The sequence below is a fragment of the Humulus lupulus genome, chromosome 8 (assembly GCF_963169125.1).
Source record: "Humulus lupulus chromosome 8, drHumLupu1.1, whole genome shotgun sequence".
Lineage (NCBI taxonomy): Eukaryota > Viridiplantae > Streptophyta > Magnoliopsida > Rosales > Cannabaceae > Humulus > Humulus lupulus.
Genome location: NC_084800.1, coordinates 58816391 through 58825937, shown reverse-complemented (window position 1 = coordinate 58825937; position 9547 = coordinate 58816391). Strand labels below are relative to the sequence as shown.

The window sequence follows — 9547 nt, the reverse complement described above, 5'->3', positions numbered from 1 at the left end:
GAACCCACCAGCTTCAAAGCCTGCTGCGGAAAACCCTTCCAAGAGAAAAAAGAACGAAGGGAGTAACCCCGAGGCCGAAGGAGGAAAGAAAAAGAAGGGGGAGAGATATTTCTCCGTGTACAGAGTGTACACCGAGCTCAACGAGTCTCAGGAGAACATATACCTGGCTAATGAAAACCAGGTCCCCTTCAGGCGTCCAGACCCAATGAGAAATCAGAAGTCCAAGAGGGACTCCAGCAAATATTGTCGGTTTCACAGAGACACTGGGCATACTACTGATGAATGTCGACAGTTGAAAGACAAGATCGAAGGGTTGATCTCGAGAGGTTATTTCAGGCAATATGTCAAGAACCAGAGTACTAATCAAGCGACCGCGAGCCAGAGAGCAGATGCGCCACAGCCCACACAAAACAATAATTCCCGAGCTAGGGAAGAAGATAGGCCCCCGCCGATAGATGGAGAAGAAGTGATAACCATCTCGGGAGGGCCTCATCCTGCAGGCATGGGCAAAAATGCCCAAAAGAGATACGTTAACGAGCTAAAGACTGGGGGCGGGTCTCCCTATGAACCCGAACCTAGAGCTCCAAAAACTCAAAAGATTGAATCCCAACCAATAACCTTCACTGAGGAAGACGCATCCCATGTTCAGTTTCCTCACCATGATCCACTGGTCATCACTCTCCAGTTGGCAAATAAAGGGTCCACCGAGTTCTCATAGACAATGGGAGCTCAGTTAACATTCTCTATAAAGCAGCCCTTGAAAAGATGGGACTCTCCCTTCGCGACCTGAAAGCATGTGCGACTACGCTATACGACTTTTCAGGAGAAGGAACCGCCTGCATGGGGTCCATCGAACTCCCCGTGCCCTTGGGAGACTACCCAGTCTCAACAACCAAGATGATGGAGTTCGTGATAGTAGACCCGCCTTCGGCCTACAACGTGCTGCTTGGGAGACCCGCCCTGTTTGGGCTGGGGGCAGTCTCGTCCATAAGGCATCTGGCCATTAAGTTCCCGACCCCTAGTGGCGTCGGGACGTTGAAGGGAGATCAGTTAGCTGGAAGGGAATGCTATAGCATTTCCTTAAGAGGAAAGAAACAGACGAGCGCACAAGCACTCGTCATTGTTCAGAGTAAAGACGGGACAATCTTGGAGATTGATGAAGAAATTGATCCAAGGGTTGAGGAGAAAGCTGACCTCGAACCCTTAGAAGAGCTCGAAGAGATTCAGCTCGAAGAGTCCGATCCCTCGAAAAAGGTAAAGGTTGGAAAACACCTCCAGGAAGAGACCAAATAGCAACTAATTTTCTTTTTGAAGAGAAATCAGGACGTCTTCGCATGGTCACATTCGGACATGGTAGGAATAAGTCCGAACATAGCAAGCCACGCGCTAAATATTGATAAAAGCTTCCCTCTGAAGCAATAAAAGCGAAGACAGCTGACTGACGACAGAAAGAAGGCACTGAAGGAGGAGGTCGACAGGTTAAAAGCAAACCGATTCATTAGGGATGCTTTTTACCTTGACTGGGTAGCCAATCCGGTGTTGGTCCCAAAACCTAATGGGACGTGGCGAACCTGTATTGACTATTCGGACCTCAACAAAGCTTGCCCGAAGGACTGTTTTCCCTTACCAAGGATTGACCAGCTCGTGGATGCCACGGCGGGGCATGGACTGATGTCGTTCATGGATGCCTATTCTGGATATAACCAGATTCCCATGCATGCCCCCGACCAGGAACATACGAGCTTCATAACGGATAAGGGGCTATACTGCTATAATGTCATGCCATTCGGGCTCAAAAATGCTGGGGCCACATACCAGCGGTTCGTGAATATGATGTTTTCAGAACAAATAGGGAACAACATTGAAGTTTATGTTGACGACATGCTTGTCAAGTCTCAACTTAACAATAACCATGTTGATGACCTCGAAGAGTGCTTTGGCGTGCTCTGGAAGTATAACATGAAACTAAATCCTCAGAAGTGCACCTTCGGGGTATCTTCAGGAAAATTCCTGGGCTTTGTCGTGAACGCTCATGGAATATAAGCCAACCCTGACAAGATCCAGGCTCTGATCGACATGCCCTCACCTCGAAGACACAAGGATGTCCAAAGTTTGATCGGCAGGATTGTAATGCCCCAGATTCCCTAATATGGTTTAATGGCTGGATTAGTGGGCCGGGAGGGCCATAACTGCTTAATTATGCCATTAAATGTATTTATGCATGTTTATGAGAATTATATTATAATATGATGTTAAATGCATGCATGTGAGTCCACATTTTGTTTACAGGGGTGTGTTGGTAATTTGGCCCGTTGAGGGCATAATTGTGTATTTGTTTGCATGTCAATGATATGTTGTGAGGCCACATTATTATGTGGATTGGTTCGAGTATCTCGGCATGAGACGATCTTTAAGTATGATTTATCGGTTTGGTCATAACGGGCTTAAGCTCGGGGCTCGGGGTGAGTCTCGGGGTGTTTTTAATGACTAGAGCGTTACCGGGAATAATAGGGTAACAGGATATGAATTATTGGAGTTTGAGATTATTGAGATTAGCGGGAATTGGGAAGCATTAATTATGATTAACGAGATAAGTAGAAAGTACCAATTTTACCCTTGAAATGGTTTTAGAAGCCTTAAGTGACTTAAGGGCATTTTAGTCATTTGGATGGATTTACATAACCCTTTAGTTGGCTGTAGAAGCATATAGAATAAACAGAGCCAAAACAGGGTCTTTCTTCTCCAACCCGTACACCATCCTTCACCATTTCTCCTTTGGAGTTTTTGAGCTCAAAGTGGGGTTTCAAGCTAGGAAATCAAGGGGCTGGGTTTGTGGACTTGGTTCAGCCATTGAGGGAGGTTCAATCACAAATTTGAGGCGAGTTCAGCCATGAGTTTCTGGTTTGTACTCTGTTTTCCTTTAGTTTTTCAGTTTATGAATTCTTGTTGATAGTTTGGATTTATGGAGGTTTTGATTGAAGTTTAGCTTGGGTTTTGATGAGGGTGAGTTATAGGTGATGTTTAGAGGTTGAATTGGGTGTTTGGAGGAGGTTTGGAACTGGTTTGAAGGTTTGGTTCCAAGGGAAAACGCAGGGGAAAATTCAGCCGGTGCTTGCTGTTTTGCGAAATGAGCCGCGGCCTGGCTATGGTGTGCCGCGGCCTAAGTTGGCTTTTGGGGTAAAAATGCCTCTGTCAGGGAGGTGAGCCGCGGCATGGCTGTGGTGAGCCGCGAGCCATCAGGGCATTTTTGGCCAGAATTGTGTTTTTAGCTTGGGGATTCAAGCCTTAGGCCTCAGGGTTGAACCTAGTACCCGGTTGAGTAGTGTTTGATGTCTCGGAGGCTAGGTTTTGGTTTGGGAACCCTCTGTTATCATTTTTATTGATGAATCCTATATTTTGGTTATGACCAGGTGATCGTCAAGGAATTTAAAGGTTGATCGTTCTCAGGGGTCGTTCTTATAATAACTTTCACTCAAACCAGAGGTAAGAAAACAGTGTATGAATACAGTTGCACCCTGTATAGGTATATGACATGCATGGTTTGTTATTGAAGCATGTTGGTTGATATATGTGGACATGGATTGCATATTAAATGCTAGTGAATATTGATTACTTGTTTATGGCACTGACTAGTCAGGGACCGACCCTAAAGTCGATGAACACGCATTGAATGGCTCTATAGCATTAATGCTAGACCGACCCTAAAGTCGAAGAACTTATAATCGCTTGTCTGGTCTAAGACCAGATGTTTATATCCAGGGCATATGGCCCCGATGACTGTTTGTCACATGGCTAGGGGACGCTGTCCTTAGTTACGACTCTAGAGTCGGGAGGAAGGTTATGTTGGTGACCAATCACCATGCACCTATCCTGATCAAACTTATGAAAGAACCACTTATCAATTAAGCCCAGGTGACCCTATCGCCACATGGCTAGAGGGAGCTGTATCCACTTTTGTGACTTTTGGCTATTGTCACCTATCTGTTTTGGACTGTTGATCCTGAATGATTATTATGATCATTGTTGATATTATATCATGCTTTACTGTGTTTTCTTGCTGGGCCTTAGCTCATGGGTGCTATGTGGTGTAGGTAAAGGGAAAGAGAAGCTCACCCAACCTTGAGTGGAGAGCTTGGGCGATGTTGTGTACATATCGGGCCGCTTGACCACCACGGCCAAGGAGTTCTCAGAGGAACTAGGGGTTAACCCTATTTTTTGCCGCTTAGGTCGGCGGGGATTGTAAATTTGAAACAGTAGCGACCATTTTGTATTATAAACATCTTGTAAACGTTTTTTGCCGCTTAGGCCGGAGGAGGAAGACGTGTGTATGATTGAATCTGAGCCTACCTGGATGACCCGGATAGTCGACTATCTCGAGACCAGAATCCTTCCAAAAGATCGGAACCAGGCTCGAAAGCTAATGTATCAACTTCCCCGTTACACCATTTTAGACGGAAAACTGTATAGAAGGGGATATTCCATGCCATTAATTCGGTGCGTGACTCCACCCGAAGCTAAAAAGATCCTTGAAGAAATTCATGAAGGGTTCTGTGGAGACCATACTGGGGAGCATAGCCTGTCCAAGAAAATCATACGCCAAGGTTATTTCTGGCCCACCATTAAATCAGATTCTTTCGAGTACGTAAAGAAATGCGATAAATGCCAAAGATTCGCCACGATTCCTCGAGCTCCACCATCCGAGCTGACCATGTTGACTTCCCCATGGCCATTTGCGGTATGGGAAATCGACCTCATAGGCTCTCTCCCAACTGGCAAGGGCGGTGTGAAGTATGCTGTAGTTGCCGTAGATTACTTCACAAAGTGGACGGAGGCTGAACCGTTGGCAACAATAACTTCCAAAAAAGTCCTTGACTTCGTGGTAAAAAACATCGTATGCCGATATGGGATGCCGGGGAAAATTGTATCCGACAACGAAACCTAGTTCGATAGCGACTTGTTCACCAACTTTTGCGAAAAGAATGGAATAATAAAGAGTTTTTCATCAGTAGCTCATCCCCAGGCGAATGGCCAGGTCGAAGCTGTAAACAAAACTCTCAAGAGTTCGCTAAAGAAAAAGCTGGAGGAAGCAAATGGACGATGGCCTGAAGAGTTTCCCCAAGTCCTATGGGGATATAGGACAACAGCTCGAACATCAACGGGACATACCCCATTCTCTCTAGCATACGGTTGTGAAGCTATGTTGCCTATTGAGGTCGAAATCCCAACAATACGAACTCACATTTATGACCAAAGCTCGAACCACACTCAGCTCGAAGAAACCGTAGACTTGATCGAAGAAAGAAGAAACGAAGCTCAGTTGAGGAACGCTGCCTACCAGCAACGAGCTACCAGGTACTTCAACAAGAGGGTTTGAGATCGAAAGTTCAGTGTGGGAGATCTGGTGCTAAGGCGTGCATTTTTGGCAACACGAGATCCAGCAGCTGGCGTGCTCGGGCCAAATTGGGAAGGACCATACCAGGTAGAATCAGTCATCCGGTCCAGTGTTTACAAGCTAGCGAGATTGGACGGGAGCCTAGTGCTGCGAGCATGGAATGGCGAACACCTAAAACCTTACTACCAATAGTATAGGAAGGATGTTGCCTGTAACCATGTTTGTTTATTTGTACTGATTTGTCTACTTTTGGATTTCATCAAATAAAGATCTATTTCGTTCAATATGTTATGTTTTTCTTTATTTTTGCAAACTCTCTTAATTTAATAACCTATGCACACTCATAGGATATTAAGGGGGCATCATTGGTATATATACCATCAACTTGAGAAATAAAATAACATACACGAAATACATGCAAGCGTTTGGAGATAACCAAATGCGCCAGTTGGGACGGTTTGGATATAACCAAGCTGCCAAAAACGTACAAGTGTTTGGATGTAACCAAATGCGCGAGCTAGAATAATTTGGATATAACCAAATTATTAAAATCATATAAGTGTATGGATTGCAAACCAATCACAACCTTAAAAGGTTTGGAGCAAACCAAGTAGAACTAATCGACGATAAGTTGGAACCTAAACCTACTTCGAGATAAGTCGAGATCGAGGCTGGAGTATCTTATAAAAAAATAGTTTCGAACTCATAACCTCGGAGAAATAACCGAGGACGAGAAAAAGTAACTAAACAATAAGATATAACTAAACCATTTGCATTACACACCATACAAGTACTTTTGGGTTCATGGTTAAAGTAATATCCGACCTTGATAAATAACGAGATCGGAAGCGGATAATTTGAGCAAACGGTGCATGAATGCATTAAGTCTCGAGCCTAAATCCAAACTATGTTTGTACGAATAAATAAACATATACGATTCTTTAATATAAAATGTGCAAAATATTTCAAACCAAGAAATGTAAAGCATATGTATTAAAATAAAGAGAAATTGTATCAGCCCTACGGGCATAAATTAAAGTAATTACAAAAATAAAGGGACGCAGCCCCGAGGTGAGGTTCAGGAAAGAGTAGTTCCCTTGGCCTTCTCAGCATCAGCGGCACTAGACCCCTCAGGACGAATAGCATGACTATCCTTCTGAGCAGCCTCCCGAGCAGCCTCATCCGCCTCAAGTCGGGCATTCCACCGCTCTACATACTTCACCTCAAGAGGACCTAGGAAGCTGGTGTCGAGGTCGGCATTATCGACCCAGATTTTGTACATGGCTTGGTCGACTGCTTTTTCCTTCTACTCTTTGAACTCGTCAAGGAGGCGGGCCTTCTCGTTTTCCATTATCTCGAAAGTGGTAGCTTTCTCCTCCTCGAGTTTGGCATTAGCCTTCTCCAGCTCCGCAAGACGAGTCTTCACTTGTTCAAGCTCGGCCTTCACCTTCTCAAGCTCGGCCTTCGAGCCCTTGAGTTCATCAGCCATTTTAAGTTGGAGATCCCTCGACTCTTGGGCCAGAGACATGATCGCATGCACCTCGTTGGTCAGCTTATAATTAAGATGTGCCGAAACGACAAGGGCCTGAAACACAAAGGATGAATTAGAGCACAAGCCAAGACATAAGAAATTAAAGGAGAGTTGCGAAAATTACCGCGGCAGTAAGTTCAATACTCTTATCATAAAGAGTATTACAATCTGGGGCCTTATGCACAAGATCCCAGTGGTCAGCGCCGAATCCTGAAAAACTCTGGCCCACTCGAGAAAGGACGTCCGAGCTAAGTACAGCTCCCTGGGTCCCAGCAGTACCATCAGGCACGAACTCTTCAACATGAGGTCGGGCCGACGACAGGAGTGCCTTGGAAATTGAGGGTTTCTTCGGAGGTCGGCCGATTGTTAGCTGAGTTGCGGCTGGAGGAAGCGTAGTAGGCACGATCGAAGCAGATGCATCGACCTGGGCATTCGGCTCCTGAACTGTGCTCGCAGCAGTTTGAGCCGTTGGGGTCTTCTCTGTAACACCCTCACTTATTTTAGTTAAAACCATATTTGAGGTGTTACGTTTTAAAACTATATCATAATTTATTTCTGCGGAAGTCTGGACATTTTTTTTTTTTTTTTTTTTTTTAAACTTGAAAACTTATTTCACATTATTTACATTAAACATAAAGTGTGTCTCAAACATATTATACATAAGTATTAAATAACCCAATTTATTTTCAAAACATAACTTCACACTTTATTACAAACATCTCACTGATAACTGAAATAACCCACAAAAAGGTCGATGTGTTCATATGTACAAATCAGGGTCAGGACCATGCTTCAGTTCTCCTCATATCATTCACATATTTCTTTCTCTACCTGCAACACAAGACAACTGTGAGCCTAAAGCTCAGTAAGCAAAGTAATGCATGCAATGCTAATGATTACCCAATATCAATGGTCATACACAACTTCTTTTTAAATTTTGGGCCCCTTAATATTGTGCACACTGTTTGAATTGGTCAATGCCTGCAGGGCTTGTTACACATACAATATAAAATCCCATGGGTTCTCCTCCGGCTATCCATCACCACAGTAGGGCACATTAAAAACCTTATTCCATCGTTGTCCCGTCAGGCTCAAGAGTTAAGGCGGCCACACACTGTGGTGTCAATACATATAACAATAACTCATATGGAGGAGAAATAAAAACGGAAATATGGCAAACAATATAATTGGTTCACTAAACCTAGCCCAAATTATTGGGCAGCCACTATAAGCCTACTATAGGCCTCCGTTTACACTTATTAACACTTTCATTTGCCTTTTCAAAACAGTGGCACTGAACTTAAACTTCTTATTACAACTTTCTTTTATGTTGCACAAAACTTGCAAAGGCATCATATAATTAATCATCATAATATCATGCATGGTCTTATATCATATAATAATTTACCATATCACTATTATGCCATGCATACAAATTTATGATGAAGTGTCACTGTATGTTAATACCACTTACTCACAAAATATTCATATAATGCATACTTTCACATAACACATAATTCTTGTGTTGCAGTTGAGTACTTTACTTACCTTTTGTCCACAATATATTTCACCGTGTAACAAGTGATGTCTTAGGTGTTGATATGCTTATCCTGACAATGGCATGGATTTCTCATCACAATGAAGGCAGTAAGACATTGAAATATCATTTAAAAATACCCATAAAACATCATATCAACTTTCATACCCAAAACATGCCTAAAACGCCTTAAACCACCTAGATCAAGCATTAGATTTATCTTAGACATTTGGGGAAATTTTGACAGAGTTTCCCCTTAATTTTAGCTATCCTAAAATATCAAAATCCACCAATAATCAACATCAATTAACCTGCCATAACCATATATCCCAAATACCAACATGATTCATCATAAAGTTATCATATACCGATTTTGATAAAATTCTTATCTCCTAGATCATCATCCAAATTAAATGAGTCTCCACATATATTAAAACCTTTATAAACATATATACTCTCTTATAAACTCAATCAAATAACCAAAAATCATCTTGTACTCCAAGAACCCCAAAAACCTCATAAAACACAAAATTTCACTTACCGAGCAACTTTTCGGCGAAAACAATCTCTTCAAGCTTTTCTAAACCTCAAACCACTTGGAAACGCCAAGAAATATCTTAAAAAGGATAAAACACCATATATAAGCTTTCAGAAAAATTCAAAAACATAGTTTAACTTCCAAGTACAAGAACTTACCATAAAAAGGCTAGAACTAAGCTTAATCTACTTCTTTGGCTTTGATTTCACTTGGATCTCCTTAGAATTTCTTCAAACCAGCCAAGAAATGGTTTTTGGTTTTCTTTTCTCTCTGTTTTTCAGAATAATGGTCGTGCAAAGTGATAAGGTTGATGAAAATTCCTTATTTTCAATGATTTAGCCTTATTGTCAAAAGTTGACACCTTTCATCTCATCATTTCACCTTTTGACTTATGAAAACCTTATCACTTCAATAATTTCGACTTAATCATCTGCTAGGCCTATTATCCTTATGTGTAAAACACTCACACCAAACCTTAGGTCCATATGACTTCATACCCAATAGTTATGCTTACCCGATCGAGCGTAGCGCACTTATGCTAAGCTCGTT

General features: G+C 42.5%; 1 long non-coding RNA gene across 1 annotated transcript; it reads right to left on the bottom strand.

Moving 5' to 3' along the window:
• Positions 1 to 7487: 7487 nt before the first annotated feature.
• On the bottom strand, positions 7488 to 9547 carry LOC133793820 (uncharacterized). Its single transcript, XR_009874967.1, has 4 exons — positions 9157 to 9547; positions 9002 to 9076; positions 8472 to 8533; positions 7488 to 7754 (listed from the first exon to the last, which is right to left on the bottom strand). It is a non-coding gene; the product is annotated as an uncharacterized LOC133793820 (long non-coding RNA).